Raw genomic sequence first — 19,317 nt, 5'->3', positions numbered from 1 at the left:
TATATATATATATATATATATATATATATATATATATATATATATATTCTCCTTATGGGGAGAAAATACACAGAACACGGAGCGAAACCCGAGAAAACAGCTCATCATATATATATATATATATATATATATATATATATATATATATATATATATATGCTGGGTCTTCTAATTGAAACCACAAATGTGCGGTTAGCTCCTGTTGGTGACACCGTGCATATGTGATGTTTTTTCATTTTTGGTAACCAGTTGTTGTACATCTTTGCAATTGGCTGCACCGCGCTGATGAGGCCAATAGCCAGAAACACGTGTCCGCGGTTTGCCTCCATATTTCTTGAGTGTCTTGTCCACGAATTTTTCCCTTTTGATGTATATCATACACACTCGATGATAATCTATATCTATGTATATATATATATATATATATATATATATATATATATATATATATATATATATACAAATAGAGATTTTATCGAGTGTGCATGATATAAATCAAAAATCAACACTCAAAAAAGGGGGGCAAACCGCGGACACGTGTTTCTGGCTATTGGCCTCATCAGCGCGGTGCAGCCATATATATATATATATATATATATATATATATATATATATATATATACACAACACTCAAAAAAGGGGGGCAAACCGCGGACACGTGTTTCTGGCTATTGGCCTCATCAGCGCGGTGCAGCCAAGTGTAAAGATGGGAAACACTTGTTTGGCGAAATCAGGAAACAACACAAACGCACGGAGTCAACAACAGGAGCCAACCGCACATTTGTGGTTCCAGTTAGAAGACCTAGAATTCCCAGGCTACATCTAACATAACCACGGAGGCAGCTATAGCTACCTGCGTGACATCCGGGTCCAGGATAAATACAAATAGAGATTTTATCGAGTGTGCATAATATAAATAAAAAATTAAACAATTTGTGGACACAACACTCAAAAAAGGGGGGCAAACCGCGGACACGTGTTTCTGGCTATTGGCCTCATCAGCGCGGTGCAGCCAAGTGTAAAGATGGAAAACACTTGTTTGCCGAAATCAGGAAACAACACAAACGCACGGAGTCAACAACAGGAGCCAACCGCACATTTGTGGTTCCAGTTAGAAGACCTAGAATTCCCAGGCTACATCTAACATGACCACGGAGGCAGCTATAGCTACCTGCGTGACATCCGGGTCCAGGATAAATACAAATAGAGATTTTATCGAGTGTGCATAATATAAATAAAAAATTAAACAATTTGTGGACACAACACTCAAAAAAGGGGGCAAACCGCGGACACGTGTTTCTGGCTATTGGCCTCATCAGCGCGGTGCAGCCAAGTGTAAAGATGGAAAACACTTGTTTGGCGAAATCAGGAAACAACACAAACGCACGGAGTCAACAACAGGAGCCAACCGCACATTTGTGGTTCCAGTTAGAAGACCTAGAATTCCCAGGCTACATCTAACATGACCACGGAGGCAGCTATAGCTACCTGCGTGACATCCGGGTCCAGGATAAATACAAATAGAGATTTTATCGAGTGTGCATAATATAAATAAAAAATTGAACAATTTGTGGACACAACACTCAAAAAAGGGGGGCAAACCGCGGACACGTGTTTCTGGCTATTGGCCTCATCAGCGCGGTGCAGCCAAGTGTAAAGATGGGAAACACTTGTTTGCCGAAATCAGGAAACAACACAAACGCACGGAGTCAACAACAGGAGCCAACCGCACATTTGTGGTTCCAGTTGGAAGACCTAGAATTCCCAGGCTACATCTAACATGAGTGTTGTGTCCACAAATTGTTTAATTTTTTATTTATATTATGCACACTCGATAAAATCTCTATTTATATATATATATATATATATATATATATATATATATATATATATATATATATATATATATATATATATATATCTATATATATGATTCCTTGGAGTTATTTGGGATAGCAGCGAAGCGCAAGTGTACTCTTATGACATTATATTTCCAATTTTTCGACAATGGTTATTGTCATCATCAGGGAGCTAAGATGATAGATTTTGAATTAATACAGAACTTAAGTTAACAGACAGATACTTACAATGTTAGTGAGATTGGTCGCAATTGAGTTGAGTTAAAATTAAAATTAAAATATGAATGTTGTGATCATGATAAAAACACGTAACAACTGTAAAATTACAAGACATTTGAAGTAAGTGAAAGCTACAAAATATATACGTTAAATGAGGAAAATTCATAAAATTGTGTTTTTTAAATTTGAGAATGAACGTGGTGATCTTAGGTTAGAAACACATCACTTGTCAATTTATTAAATTTTGAAGAAGAAGTAGACTTGGCATTTGCCGCTGGTGCAATTAATCAAAGAGTTACAGTTGCCTCCAGAAGAAAGAGTTATGTTGTATAATTTTTTTGTTGATAAGTTGATAAATGAATTTAAGTAATGTCAAATGAGTTGTCTTTGAAGGAATTCCAATGTTTGTCTATAAAAAGTAAATAGGAATATATTTCAGTTAAATGTTGTAAGTCTGTTTTTTTATTCAGACAATTTTGTGATTGCGAAATGTAAGTCATTTCAAGGAATAATCTTTTAGAAACATTCCTCTCTTTGGTCAAAATTTTTACTGAGTTAAAGTCCATTACATGTCCATTATTATAAACATGTTCACTAAGGGCACACCTTTCTGGATGAAGTCTACAGTCACTTTTGTGTGCAGATATTCTGTCTTTTAATAATCTGGCAGTCTGCAACTTATACAAGGGATACTATAAACCACTTGAGATTGAAATTTTGTTGGGATTTTATCTTTTAAGTTTGAAAAAAGAGAATTAATTGTTAATATAGGTTTGTGTGCTATTTTTATATTATCAATATTTTTGAAAATTCGTGTGAGTTTGGGTGTAATTTCACTGGTATATGGTAAGGAAGTAAAAAGATAATTATTTATCTGAATTTCATTATTATTATTATTGATATCATTGTCCTGACTTGGAGAGATTGAAGGACGAACGTTATGATCTATTTCATTTGGGGACGTGTTAAACAATATCTTGTTTAATAAGGTTTTAGGATATGAATTTTGTACAAAGAGGTTTGAAAGGATTTTAAAAGGAAATTTTTTAAATGAAAGGACGAGTCCAAAATTCTGATAACACGTTGTTTCATCTGTTTGACCAAATTGACTTTTATTGATTGTTTATATAGTGACCAATAGTTCATGTATCTACCTGAACTTATTGGCTTTCTGTACCAGTCGAAAACTACGATATTAGTGGAAGTGCGAATGAGTTTAGTGTCTAGAAATGGAACACTTTGTTCATCGTCTTCCTTTCCGATGGTAAATTTTATATAGGGGTCATAACTATTAAAGATTCCAACGATTTCTGTGACTCCTGTATAGGGAAGGGCAAGGATTATGTCATCGACATATTATTTAAGAAAAAAACATGGTAAGGAAGGACATTTAGGACATTGTCTAACAGGTCATCCATTACATAATTAGCTAGAATGGGGCTTATTTTGGCTCCCATTGGTGTACCAAAATTTTGTTTATATATTTTGTTATTAAAAGAAAAATATGTATTATTGAACAAGAAGGTCAGAAGATGCATGAAGTCGTCTTCATGAATATTACAAAAATTACTGATACGATTCCAATTATTATGAATGGCTCTAAGGCAAATATCAAGGTAAACATTACTGAACAGTGAAACCACATCCAAACTGGCTAACACATAATTTTCTGGAAGTTGAATTCTATTGAATTTTGAAGAGACTTCAAAAGAGTCTTTAATGTAATATGGATTATCATAATCATAAGCCTTTGTCAATATATCCGTCAAAAAAGATGCCAAAGATTCTGTAGGATTATTTATAGAGGCAATGATGGGCCTTAAAGATAAAGTAGGTTTATGAATTGCCAAGTCTACTTCTTCTTCAAAATTTAATAAATTGACAAGTGATGTGTTTCTAACCTAAGATCACCACGTTCATTCTCAAATTTAAAAAAAACACAATTTTATGAATTTTCCTCATTTAACGTATATATTTTGTAGCTTTCACTTACTTCATATGTCTTGTAATTTTACAGTTGTTACGTGTTTTTATCATGATCACAACATTCATATTTTAATTTTAATTTTAACTCAACTCAATTGCCACCAAGCTCACTAACATTGTAAGTATCTGTCTGTTAACTTAAGTTCTGTATTAATTCAAAATCTATCATCTTAGCTCCCTGATGATGACAATAACCATTGTCGAAATATTGGAAATATAATGTTATAAGAGTTCACTTGCGCTTAGCTGCTATCCCAAATAACTCCATATATATATATATATATATATATATATATATATATATATATATATATATATATATATATATAAATCGATTCAATTCGTGAGGTTGCAGTCAATAGCTGGGCTGTTACAAAGAAAACTCTTTGTTATATGTCAAGCTTTCGGTATATTTCACACCTTCGTCAGGACAACTACAATAATAAGATTATATATCTTGTAAAAAATATATAAATATGGAGAACTTACTAACGTGAGAATAAAATATAAAATGGTTCAAAAACAGATAGAAAAACATTAATAAATGACAGTTAATAAAAATTTTGGCTGACAATGTCAAGTGGGAAAATTCTGAATGATACTCGAATTACTAGATTTTTTATTTTCTTTATCATATTTCAGTAGGTACGTGTAAATTTTGCTGAGACTATCAATATCAGTTCGTTTATTCATTGAATGTTCTTCGTTATTAATATGTATCATTTCCAAAAATATTCTTTTCGTTGTATTGGTTTCTCTATCTAAAATATTTGGATTTTCAAAATTCATTTTATGATCCTCCGAATTAACATGTTCTGTTAATGCACAAGAATTAACATTTCGTCTACAGTCGCTCTTATGGGAAGTGATGCGACTACTTAGAGGTCTAGATGTTTGTCCTATATATGTTTTAGAACAATCCATACAAGAAATTTTGTATACTAAATTGGATTTTTGTTTATTTGAAATTGGAGCTTTTACTTTACTGTATAATTTAGATATAGAAGTGACATTTGTTTTAGATATTTTGAGGTTATTATTTCGGAATACATTAATTAATTTTGGTGTCAATTCTTGAATATATGGGAGTGATTTATATATGAATGAAGGTATAACGTTGTTATGTTCAACTTCTTCATTATTATTTTGAAAGTTTGTTCTTTCACAAAATAAAATTCTGTTTACTAAAGATTTAGGATAAGAATTTTGGATCAGAATTTTACTGAAATTAGACAAACTTTGGTTTCGTAAATCGGGATGGGTAATTTTGATGATTCTGTTTTTTAATGATTTTATTAAATTGATTTTCATTTTATTTGGATGATAGGAATGGTAATTAATAAATCTATTACTTGATGTTGGTTTTCTGTACCATTCAGTGATGATAATATTTTGTTCTGATCTCAATAACTTCATATCGAGGAAAGGAATTGAGTTGTTTATTTCCTCTTCAATAGTGAATTGGATATTGAGATCATATGAATTAAATACATTCAAAATTTCTTCTTTTCCATCTGTAGGTATGGTCAGAATCAAATCATCTACAAAACGTTTGATGAATGGAATAGGGAAAGATAATTTTTGAATACAGTCATCAATAAGCTCATCTAAAACAAAACTCGATAAAATTGGTGAAATGGTGGAACCCATAGGTGTGCCAAATATTTGTTTATAAAATTTGTCTTCAAATATAAAATATGTTGAATCAAAAATAAAATCTAAAATATTCATGAATGTAATTTTGTCTAATTCACAGTGTTCTTCAATGTTAGACCAATTTTTGTTCAAAGTTTGTTTCACTACTTTTAACGGTAGGTTTGTGAAAAGTGAAACAACATCTAGGCTTATCAAAACATAATTTTGAGGAAGCTGAAAATTATTTATAAATTCACTAAATGAAAAAGAATCTTTAATATAATAAGGATTGTCTGTTTTATAGGAAGTTGTTAAAATATTCGTTAGAAATTTACAAAGTTTTGAGTTAGGTGCATCGATGGAAGATACAATTGGTCGCATGGATAAGGTAGGTTTATGAACTTTAGGTAACGAATAAAAACGTGGTGCTATGGAATTGTATATCATTAATGATTTAGCTGTAATATTATCTATTTTGTGACAATTTTTTAATTTTGTAACAATTTTATTTGCTTTCTGTTGTAGTGTAGAAGTTGGGTCTGATTTTAAAATTTTATAGTACTTATAGTTTTCTAATAATATGTGATTTTCATTGATGTATTGGTCTCTACACATGGCGACTGTAACGTTACCTTTGTCACTATTCATGATAATAATCTCTGGATGTTCTTTCAGATATTTTCGGGTTTTATTATACAATTCATTCAAATAGTGTTCTTTGTCATGATTTTTGTGTAGAAAATTTGTTATTATATTCGTTACTTGTGTTCTATATAAATCTTTTTTAGTCTCATCGAAATTCTCCATTATATATTCCAAATCTGCTAATAGAGACGAAATGTTAATATTATGTTTATTTGGAGAAACACTGAATTTAGGGCCAAGGGATAGAAAATTCTGTATATCATTAGGAAAATTGATATTAGTTAAGTTTTTAAACCAATCTTTTTGAAATAATATTTCAAATAGAAAGTTATTTTTCAATGAATTGATTTTTTGAATGTTTTTATTTTTAATTTGATGGAAGTGGCGGTTATAATTTACACCTGACCTACGTTTAAATTCGACAAATATATGATTTGGTATTATTGTTAATACTTTCCTTTCTAGATCTGCTTGTTCGTTGTTCAGTTTGGATATATCACAAATAGTAATTTGAATTTCTAAATTCAGAATTTTCTTTCTCAACTTTAAATTGAAATTATTAATTTGACGTCCTGTTCGTCCTTCTTGATGATTCATTAAGTTGATGATGTTATGGATTCCATTGGAAATATGGTTGGGAAATAAACTCATTTGTCTGCACTTCAAAAGGAAAATTTTTCTATTCTGTAATGTTGCCAATTTGATGTTATCATTTGCCCAAGTCTTCAAGAATCTCACGCTCGTTGCTCCATAGCGTTGATGGATTTCTTGGTAAAACCCCATCCTTGTATAACAGAATAATTAGTGACTGGATTAACTATAAATCGATTCAATTCGTGAGGTTGCAGTCAATAGCTGGGCTGTTACAAAGAAAACTCTTTGTTATATGTCAAGCTTTCGGTATATTTCACACCTTCGTCAGGACAACTACAATAATAAGATTATATATCTTGTAAAAAATATATAAATATGGAGAACTTACTAACGTGAGAATAAAATATAAAATGGTTCAAAAACAGATAGAAAAACATTAATAAATGACAGTTAATAAAAATTTTGGCTGACAATGTCAAGTGGGAAAATTCTGAATGATACTCGAATTACTAGATTTTTTATTTTCTTTATCATATTTCAGTAGGTACGTGTAAATTTTGCTGAGACTATCAATATCAGTTCGTTTATTCATTGAATGTTCTTCGTTATTAATATGTATCATTTCCAAAAATATTCTTTTCGTTGTATTGGTTTCTCTATCTAAAATATTTGGATTTTCAAAATTCATTTTATGATCCTCCGAATTAACATGTTCTGTTAATGCACAAGAATTAACATTTCGTCTACAGTCGCTCTTATGGGAAGTGATGCGACTACTTAGAGGTCTAGATGTTTGTCCTATATATGTTTTAGAACAATCCATACAAGAAATTTTGTATACTAAATTGGATTTTTGTTTATTTGAAATTGGAGCTTTTACTTTACTGTATAATTTAGATATAGAAGTGACATTTGTTTTAGATATTTTGAGGTTATTATTTCGGAATACATTAATTAATTTTGGTGTCAATTCTTGAATATATGGGAGTGATTTATATATGAATGAAGGTATAACGTTGTTATGTTCAACTTCTTCATTATTATTTTGAAAGTTTGTTCTTTCACAAAATAAAATTCTGTTTACTAAAGATTTAGGATAAGAATTTTGGATCAGAATTTTACTGAAATTAGACAAACTTTGGTTTCGTAAATCGGGATGGGTAATTTTGATGATTCTGTTTTTTAATGATTTTATTAAATTGATTTTCATTTTATTTGGATGATAGGAATGGTAATTAATAAATCTATTACTTGATGTTGGTTTTCTGTACCATTCAGTGATGATAATATTTTGTTCTGATCTCAATAACTTCATATCGAGGAAAGGAATTGAGTTGTTTATTTCCTCTTCAATAGTGAATTGGATATTGAGATCATATGAATTAAATACATTCAAAATTTCTTCTTTTCCATCTGTAGGTATGGTCAGAATCAAATCATCTACAAAACGTTTGATGAATGGAATAGGGAAAGATAATTTTTGAATACAGTCATCAATAAGCTCATCTAAAACAAAACTCGATAAAATTGGTGAAATGGTGGAACCCATAGGTGTGCCAAATATTTGTTTATAAAATTTGTCTTCAAATATAAAATATGTTGAATCAAAAATAAAATCTAAAATATTCATGAATGTAATTTTGTCTAATTCACAGTGTTCTTCAATGTTAGACCAATTTTTGTTCAAAGTTTGTTTCACTACTTTTAACGGTAGGTTTGTGAAAAGTGAAACAACATCTAGGCTTATCAAAACATAATTTTGAGGAAGCTGAAAATTATTTATAAATTCACTAAATGAAAAAGAATCTTTAATATAATAAGGATTGTCTGTTTTATAGGAAGTTGTTAAAATATTCGTTAGAAATTTACAAAGTTTTGAGTTAGGTGCATCGATGGAAGATACAATTGGTCGCATGGATAAGGTAGGTTTATGAACTTTAGGTAACGAATAAAAACGTGGTGCTATGGAATTGTATATCATTAATGATTTAGCTGTAATATTATCTATTTTGTGACAATTTTTTAATTTTGTAACAATTTTATTTGCTTTCTGTTGTAGTGTAGAAGTTGGGTCTGATTTTAAAATTTTATAGTACTTATAGTTTTCTAATAATATGTGATTTTCATTGATGTATTGGTCTCTACACATGGCGACTGTAACGTTACCTTTGTCACTATTCATGATAATAATCTCTGGATGTTCTTTCAGATATTTTCGGGTTTTATTATACAATTCATTCAAATAGTGTTCAATGTTCCAATGAAATCCATCAACGCTATGGAGCAACGAGCGTGAGATTCTTGAAGACTTGGGCAAATGATAACATCAAATTGGCAACATTACAGAATAGAAAAATTTTCCTTTTGAAGTGCAGACAAATGAGTTTATTTCCCAACCATATTTCCAATGGAATCCATAACATCATCAACTTAATGAATCATCAAGAAGGACGAACAGGACGTCAAATTAATAATTTCAATTTAAAGTTGAGAAAGAAAATTCTGAATTTAGAAATTCAAATTACTATTTGTGATATATCCAAACTGAACAACGAACAAGCAGATCTAGAAAGGAAAGTATTAACAATAATACCAAATCATATATTTGTCGAATTTAAACGTAGGTCAGGTGTAAATTATAACCGCCACTTCCATCAAATTAAAAATAAAAACATTCAAAAAATCAATTCATTGAAAAATAACTTTCTATCTGAAATATTATTTCAAAAAGATTGGTTTAAAAACTTAACTAATATCAATTTTCCTAATGATATACAGAATTTTCTATCCCTTGGCCCTAAATTCAGTGTTTCTCCAAATAAACATAATATTAACATTTCGTCTCTATTAGCAGATTTGGAATATATAATGGAGAATTTCGATGAGACTAAAAAAGATTTATATAGAACACAAGTAACGAATATAATAACAAATTTTCTACACAAAAATCATGACAAAGAACACTATTTGAATGAATTGTATAATAAAACCCGAAAATATCTGAAAGAACATCCAGAGATTATTATCATGAATAGTGACAAAGGTAACGTTACAGTCGCCATGTGTAGAGACCAATACATCAATGAAAATCACATATTATTAGAAAACTATAAGTACTATAAAATTTTAAAATCAGACCCAACTTCTACACTACAACAGAAAGCAAATAAAATTGTTACAAAATTAAAAAATTGTCACAAAATAGATAATATTACAGCTAAATCATTAATGATATACAATTCCATAGCACCACGTTTTTATTCGTTACCTAAAGTTCATAAACCTACCTTATCCATGCGACCAATTGTATCTTCCATCGATGCACCTAACTCAAAACTTTGTAAATTTCTAACGAATATTTTAACAACTTCCTATAAAACAGACAATCCTTATTATATTAAAGATTCTTTTTCATTTAGTGAATTTATAAATAATTTTCAGCTTCCTCAAAATTATGTTTTGATAAGCCTAGATGTTGTTTCACTTTTCACAAACCTACCGTTAAAAGTAGTGAAACAAACTTTGAACAAAAATTGGTCTAACATTGAAGAACACTGTGAATTAGACAAAATTACATTCATGAATATTTTAGATTTTATTTTTGATTCAACATATTTTATATTTGAAGACAAATTTTATAAACAAATATTTGGCACACCTATGGGTTCCACCATTTCACCAATTTTATCGAGTTTTGTTTTAGATGAGCTTATTGATGACTGTATTCAAAAATTATCTTTCCCTATTCCATTCATCAAACGTTTTGTAGATGATTTGATTCTGACCATACCTACAGATGGAAAAGAAGAAATTTTGAATGTATTTAATTCATATGATCTCAATATCCAATTCACTATTGAAGAGGAAATAAACAACTCAATTCCTTTCCTCGATATGAAGTTATTGAGATCAGAACAAAATATTATCATCACTGAATGGTACAGAAAACCAACATCAAGTAATAGATTTATTAATTACCATTCCTATCATCCAAATAAAATGAAAATCAATTTAATAAAATCATTAAAAAACAGAATCATCAAAATTACCCATCCCGATTTACGAAACCAAAGTTTGTCTAATTTCAGTAAAATTCTGATCCAAAATTCTTATCCTAAATCTTTAGTAAACAGAATTTTATTTTGTGAAAGAACAAACTTTCAAAATAATAATGAAGAAGTTGAACATAACAACGTTATACCTTCATTCATATATAAATCACTCCCATATATTCAAGAATTGACACCAAAATTAATTAATGTATTCCGAAATAATAACCTCAAAATATCTAAAACAAATGTCACTTCTATATCTAAATTATACAGTAAAGTAAAAGCTCCAATTTCAAATAAACAAAAATCCAATTTAGTATACAAAATTTCTTGTATGGATTGTTCTAAAACATATATAGGACAAACATCTAGACCTCTAAGTAGTCGCATCACTTCCCATAAGAGCGACTGTAGACGAAATGTTAATTCTTGTGCATTAACAGAACATGTTAATTCGGAGGATCATAAAATGAATTTTGAAAATCCAAATATTTTAGATAGAGAAACCAATACAACGAAAAGAATATTTTTGGAAATGATACATATTAATAACGAAGAACATTCAATGAATAAACGAACTGATATTGATAGTCTCAGCAAAATTTACACGTACCTACTGAAATATGATAAAGAAAATAAAAAATCTAGTAATTCGAGTATCATTCAGAATTTTCCCACTTGACATTGTCAGCCAAAATTTTTATTAACTGTCATTTATTAATGTTTTTCTATCTGTTTTTGAACCATTTTATATTTTATTCTCACGTTAGTAAGTTCTCCATATTTATATATTTTTTACAAGATATATAATCTTATTATTGTAGTTGTCCTGACGAAGGTGTGAAATATACCGAAAGCTTGACATATAACAAAGAGTTTTCTTTGTAACAGCCCAGCTATTGACTGCAACCTCACGAATTGAATCGATTTATAGTTAATCCAGTCACTAATTATTCTGTTATATATATATATATATATATATATATATATATATGGCTGTACCGCGCTGATGAGGCCAATAGCCAGAAACAGGAAGGGTGTCAAGTGGCACATAATTTTGATTGGCGTCCCATTCCGATTCCAATGATACCTCCACGTTTTATTTTTTGATGAGCAATTTCCGAAAAGTAGCGTTCTAAACTTACACGTGTAATTAAAATTTGCCTGTACTGAGCTGCATTATTATACTGACTGTTTTTAATGAAAATGGTTAGAAGAGTAGGTGGAACCGTTCCAACATTAAATGAAATTAATAAAAAATACTTTTGTCTTAATACCACTGGTAGATTTTATTTATACGACCGGTTTTGGATTTGACCCCATTTTATTTTTACGATCGAAACCGGCCGTATAAATAAAATCTACCAGTGGTATTTAGACAAAAGTGTTTTTTATTCATTTCATTTAAGTGATTATGAATTACCATAAAGTAAACAAGTCATCAATCACACATAACCGTTCCAACCCTTGAAAGATAGGAATAAATTTATTACGCATGGGATTTTTTATTTGTTGGTCATTGTCCTTTTACAAAATAAAATTTAATTCACGAGAAAAACATTTCAAACATCAAATTAACTTACGCTCATCTTATAAACTGTTCGGAATGTCCATTTTGCTCTAAATAGTAATAAAGTCTGTTTTTAAACTCCCCTCTAGCATTACAGAATACTTCACTAAGAATTGACTGGCATGCTGCTGTAATTCGTTTTTTAAGTTCTTCAATATCAGAAGAAGTGTTTTATAAATAACGGATTCAAGATGCCCCCAAAAAATGAATCTGAGGATGTTGAATCCGGTGATCTCTAAGGCCATTCAATTCATCTATCCGGAAATCTGTCGTTTGACCACTGAATAAAATAATGAGGTGGAGCACCGTCCTGTTGGAAATGTAACAGATCCTCATGCAAAAGTTCATCACCTTCTGCATCCATTTGAGTTTCTAACTCGTTAACTTTAAGAGAATTGATAGTCATTCAAAGCATTTTAAGATACACATTGCCAGTAGAATTTTCTTCCAGAAATAATTGACCAGCATTCTAAGAATACATTACCGTTTTGTGGGTGTTGAGTTTGCCCTTCCCAAAAAATATGTGAGTTTTCGTCACTCAAATAGTGACAATTCAGTCTATCAACATTACCTTTCAGAAAAAATGAACACTCATCGCTGAAACAGATGTTTAACAGAAGAATAGAAAGGGTATTGACTTGAGGAGACATGATTTTATTATTCTTACATCATGCTCATCTTCGTGGAGATCTTGAAGGATCTTAATTTAACAAGGATGAAATTCATACATTTTCAATGCTTTTTTTACAGTCTCGCGTGACATTCCCGTCTGTTCTGATATTGATCGTAAGGAGCTCGTGGGCTCTGCAGCAAGTCTTCCCAAGACTTCAATTTGAGCTGCTTCATTCAGTACTCTGGAGTTATTTCTTTTTTTATTCGTCGCTGAACCAGTTTCGTAAAACTTATTCTCCAAATCAAGCACATTCCTTCTTCTAAGTTTCCACTTGACAATGAAATTGACCTGTTTTTTCGATTTCTCGTATTGTTTACTGGAAGGAAGATATTAGGGTGGGAAATTACCAGTTATTTTTCTCCAGAGAATGTATCAATAAGTTACATGACTGACCGACTGCGAATAGTCATAATGCTCCATAAATGGCTCGAATAGTTATTATCATTGTCTACCCAGAACGGGAACCTATCTCATGAATAAGGAATAGAGGGCTGGCATGACTATGTACCCCTTCATTGTTTAACAACGAACTGGGATGTTTCCGACGCTCTAGATCATTTATAAAAATTCGATAATATTTTATTTTCCAAACTATTCAAGAACGTCAAAGTTATCATGCTTTATGTCTTCCAAAATGCACACTCTTCGAGTAAATACGGATACCTTCTTTGAATATTAGTAGTTGTAGTACAATAGTAATGACTAAGTAATTTTATTCATTTTTCATGTCAATCAATTATTCAGTTACATGATTTGTTTTCCGTGCGATTTACAATTCAAATGTCTTATCATATAAACCATATATTACACAATCTGTAGCCACCTAAGCTAGGCTTGTGTCGTGGCTAAAGACTGACATAAGGTGTGTTATATAAAAAACTAAAATAGGTCGTTTGGTTACATAATACTATCCACCTCACTAGGTTAAAAACCACAGTTGGAGAATGATGGCTATAGTGAGGAAATAAGAAGAGAGAAAGAGAGAGCGGGTAATTTAGCTTAAACATTTTCAAAGATATCCTGCAATTGATCATAATGATTTCTGATGAGAACTTTCAGTTCCTTCTTCAATTTATGATAATTATTATTATTCATCTAATGGAGTGGTAGCTTATTGTATAATTTCGGGCCAAAATATGTCACAAATTTCTGGTTATGACTCAATCTATAGCGTGGTATGGTAATTGCTTGGTTAGAGGTCATTCGCGTATTATATTTATGTCAAATGCTGTTAATGGGGTTCCTACAAATCCATAATAAACATTGATGGGCGTATAATTTTCTGACTTTGAACAAACCACTTTGTTCGGAAAGTAACTCTGTAGAATATCTCCTATCCTTTTTCAATGCGATTTTGATCAATGTATTTTGTATGACATCAAGATTATGTAGTGATGTTTTGAATAAGCCACCCCATACTAAGATGCAGTATCTAATCATCGACTCCACCAAGGCACCGTACACCGTCAGTATGACATCTCTACTTAGGATACTTCTTAGTTGGTAAAATTTCCGAATCAGTTTGCGGAGTTTTTTCACTATGTGATCTATGTGATCATTCCAGCGTAGAAATTGGTCGATCATGAAACCTAAATATCTGAGAATTTGTTTTATATATTCGGGAACATCCGCAGTTTTGGTTTTCTGTACACGTAAATTTGTGAATCTTAATGAAGTTTTCGTCAGGTTGATCTTTTCTTGTTGAAGTGAAAGTTATAAGTTTAGTTTTATCTATGTTAAGACTCAATAAATTATTACTTAGCCAATTATATATCGATTTCATTCCTTTGTTTGCGATTTCATATGTTTCATTCCAAGTTCGTCCCACAAATACTACCGCAGTATCATCGGCGTAGGATAATAGTTTTCCTTCAAAATTGCTGATATTAAAAATATTGTTTACATAAAGCAAAAATAAAATAGGGCCTAATACTGTTCCCTGAGGTACGCCCATGCTGACGGGTAGTGGATTACTATATGAATCATTAATTTTAACTATCTGAATTCTGTTAGATAAGTAATCTTTGAAAATTTCGAGAGGCATTCCTCTAACTCCAATGTCCTGTAATCGCTGAAAGAGGATATCATGATTGACGGTGTCGAATGCCTTGGCTAAGTCTAAAAATACAGTGATGCATTTTGCCTGATCCTGAAAACTATTGAAAACATTATTTGCCAATTCAAAAACTGCTCCTTCAGTCGATAAATTTTCTCTGAATCCATATTGAGATTTGGAGAGGATCCCATTTATGTTACAATAATCAACTAGTCTATTTTTTAAAATCTTTTCAAATATTTTAGCAAAGTTATTAATAACTGTTATTGGTCTGTAGTTATTTGTTTTATGTTTATCCCCAGATTTAAAAATCGGAGTTGTGATAGAATCTTTGAAAGCGGAAGGAATTTTACCAGTCAAAAAATTTGAGTTGAAGATATGACATAATGGCTTTAATAGATAGATTTGAAATTTTTTTACGAAGAATACTGAAATTTTATCTGGACCAGGTGAAGTATTGTTTTTCAAACCAGAGATTATATTCATAATTTCAGTTTCAGTTACAGCGTGCAAGAATAACGAGTTTTTAATGCTTCTTTTAATTTCCGATGTTGGCTGGGCCGGTTTTTCTATTTTTTTCGACATGTGTTCACCTACATTTATGAAGAAGGAGTTGAATTCATCTGCTACTTCTTTATCTGAGCTACATATTTGGTTACTGTCGTTAATTATGTCAAATTTCCGGGATTTACAGAGAGTATTTTCATTTGTAATATCTTTAATAGTTTCCCAAATTTTCTTAGTATTTTTTCCGGCGTTATTAATTTTATTTTTGTAATATTCGTTTTTTGTTGTCCTGATTAAGTTACATAAAAAGTTTCTGTAGCGTTTGTATTCATTTTTATGTTCTTCTGAAGGATTCTTTACTGATTTTTGTTTGTGGTAGTCCCTATGCTTTATTGAGTTGAGTAAGCCGAGCGTCATCCAAGATTTCAATTTGGTATGTTTTCGTGTATTATTTGATTTAATTTGTGTACTACTATCGATATGTATGCGGGAGTTTCGTCTTTGGATTTTTTTTTATTCATATTCAATTCAGTTTTAATGGAAAGTAGTAAAGTATCATGGTCACTTATATCAGTTTTGAAAATATATGTCTTTATATCCATTTTCTTATATATATTTTTGTTCCTAATTTTAATATACAGTGTGACCCATTTAAAATGGAACCACCCCTGTAGAATGTGCATTTTTCAATCAATCTCAATTTTTTTTTATTGAAATATTAAGCATGAAAAACTGTATCTTGACTCTAACTTTCACAATTTTAGTTTCATTTCCAAGGCACTCTATGGTTTTTTTTGTTTGTCAAAAACGGCAAAAGTTTATTAGGCAATTTTTGTTTTCAAATTTGACTACACCACTGGATTCGTAGTCGTTATAAATCAAAACTATCAAATTTTCATTAAAAAATATCTGTTAACAACGAAGTTACAACAACTTCAATTTTGGAAACAAAGTATTTGTTTGTAGTTTTTATTCAGATTATAGACATATTTGAGATCTGACAACACTGTCATCACCAAGTAGAACACCAGTGAATTTGTACAGTGAAAATCCGAAGTCAACAGCTCAATGCGTTCTACAGTTATAACTCCTGAAAATATGGTAATGTGAGAGATTTGTGGTGCAAGCGTTTTGTAATAAAAATCTGACTACGCCACTGGATTTGTGGTAATATTCCCTTAAAATCATTCATTTGAGTGTAGGTTACGAGAAATGAAAATTAAAATAAAAATTGAATAATTGAATAACAGAAAATTAAAAGTTCATTTTCAAGTTACGCAGTAGTAGACCAAGTTCAGAATCTCATGTCATGGGATCTCCCAATTGTGCTTTTACCAAATCTTGATAGAATCTTGAAGTATTAATGGTCATACTTGTAAGCTTTTTGGAAGTTTCCCAATAATAAATAATAGTACTTTTGTAACAGCGCACCTGAAAAATCACATTTTATGAGATTCTGAAATTACTCTACCTTCTTCTATAGCTGATGAAAACAAAATGTATACGAACAAGTTTCAAAGTATTTATTCAACAATTAATTGCCATTAAGAAAAAACTGATACTAAAATAAACATTGATTTAAAACTAAACATTAAAATTTTTGTGGCTTCTACCAAACCTCCATTAAGTTCAATACATTTATCGTATCTCTTCCGAATATTGTTTACACTATTTCTTATTTGTTGAACTGTAATTTCGGCACAAGATTGTCGTATCCTTTGCATGAGTTCAGCTCGATTCGTTGGTCTTGTTCTGTATACTTTTTGTGTCAGAATACCCCACAGAAAAAAGTCTAACATTGTTAGATCAGGCGATCTAGGTGGCCATTCAATTAAGTCACTACCTCGTCCTATCCAATGATTTGGAAACTGGTTATTTAGCCACTCTTTAACAATCCTCGAATTGTGCACGGAACAGCCGTCGAGCTGAAAATATAAATTTACTTGTTCCGCAAGAGGCATTTCATCTATTTCGTCCGATAATTGGTTATTTAGAAATTCCAAAAAATTTTGCCCGTTTATGTTTCCATCAAAAAAATATGGACCTATTATTCTATTTTGTACTATAGCACACCAAACGTTAACTTTTTCGGAATATTGACTTTTACAATTTATGATCCAGTGCGGATTTTCCGTAGCCCAATACCGAGCATTTTGCTATGAAACTACCCCATTGGTGCTGAAAGAAGCTTTATCACTAAGCATTATGCAGTTTAAAAAATTTCTTGTATTCAGGTACTCGCCTTATGCCCACAAACAAAATTCCATACGTTTCACTTCATCACCTGCCTTTAAAAAGTGAAGTAATTTAGGTTTAAATGCTCTCATTTTGTTTTGTTTAAGACATCGTCGAATAGTCTCTCTCGGTAAGTTTAAATCCAAACTGGCGACTCGTAAACTTCTGTTTGGGTGGTTTCTAAAATAATCTAAAACAGCACCTTCGTTTAAATTTCTTCTTCGGTGATTATTTTTTAAAATATGTTTGCTGACTGCACCGGTTTCTTTAAATGTTTTGTTAATTTTACTGACGGTGCTTCTGTCAATGGGAAGTCGATTTGGATGTCTGTGATTAAATATCCTAGCTGCTTCTCTTTCACTATGATAATTGTCCCCAGAAATTCTCACAATTTCAATTCTTTCTTCTAATGATAATTGCAAAGCCATTATTAAATGCACGTAACTAACAACTATTATTTTATTTATGATTAACTGTCAAAATCACAGCCTACTGTTGATTTATTATAAAACCTTTGCATAATGAGTTCAGCTTCCTCAAATTACTGATATCTCCTCTAAAAGATTGTTTTAGCTGAGTTATGAAGAATTTACAGGGAACAATTTTTGTCCTGCTCTCTGTTTTATTATTGAATAAATGATTTCCATTCTTTAAATCAATTTGATTTTAGCGGCTATGCGGAAGAATGTACTAAGTACTGCATAACTTGAAAATGAATTTTTAATTTTCTGTTATTCTAGAATACACTTCTCGTAACCTACACTCAAATGAATGATTTTGAGGGAATATTATCCACAAATCCAGTGGCGTAGTCAGATTTTTATTACAAAACGCTTGCACCATAAATCTCTCACATTACCATATTTTCAGGAGTTATAACTGTAGAACGCATTGAGCTGTTGACTTCGGATTTTCACTGTACAAATTCACTGGTGTTCTACTTGGTGATGACAGTGTTGTCAGATCTCAAATATGTCTATAATCTGAATAAAAATTACAAACAAATACTTTGTTTCCAAAATTGAAGTTGTTGTAACTTCGTTGTTAACAAATATTTTTTAATGAAAATTTGACAGTTTTGATTTATAACGACTACGAATCCAGTGGTGTAGTCAAATTTGAAAACAAAAATTGCCTAATAAACTTTTGCCGTTTTTGACAAACAAAAAAAACCATAGAGTGCCTTGGAAATGAAACTAAAATTGTGAAAGTTAGAGTCAAGATACAGTTTTTCATGCTTAATATTTCAATAAAAAAAAAATTGAGATTGAAAAATGCACATTCTA

General features: G+C 30.8%; 1 protein-coding gene across 8 annotated transcripts in view; it reads left to right on the top strand.

The window, feature by feature from the left end:
- Positions 1-19,317, top strand: part of LOC111516494 (ATP-binding cassette sub-family C member 4) — a 259,489-nt gene that overhangs the window by 131,572 nt on the left and 108,600 nt on the right. The gene's annotated exons all lie outside the window — the stretch shown is intronic.

Source organism: Leptinotarsa decemlineata, unplaced genomic scaffold (genome assembly GCF_025532065.1).
Source record: "Leptinotarsa decemlineata unplaced genomic scaffold, Ldec_3_MD MMD2_tig00004204_RagTag_RagTag, whole genome shotgun sequence".
NCBI classification, from domain to species: domain Eukaryota; kingdom Metazoa; phylum Arthropoda; class Insecta; order Coleoptera; family Chrysomelidae; genus Leptinotarsa; species Leptinotarsa decemlineata.
This window is presented reverse-complemented; position numbering and strand designations above follow the sequence as displayed.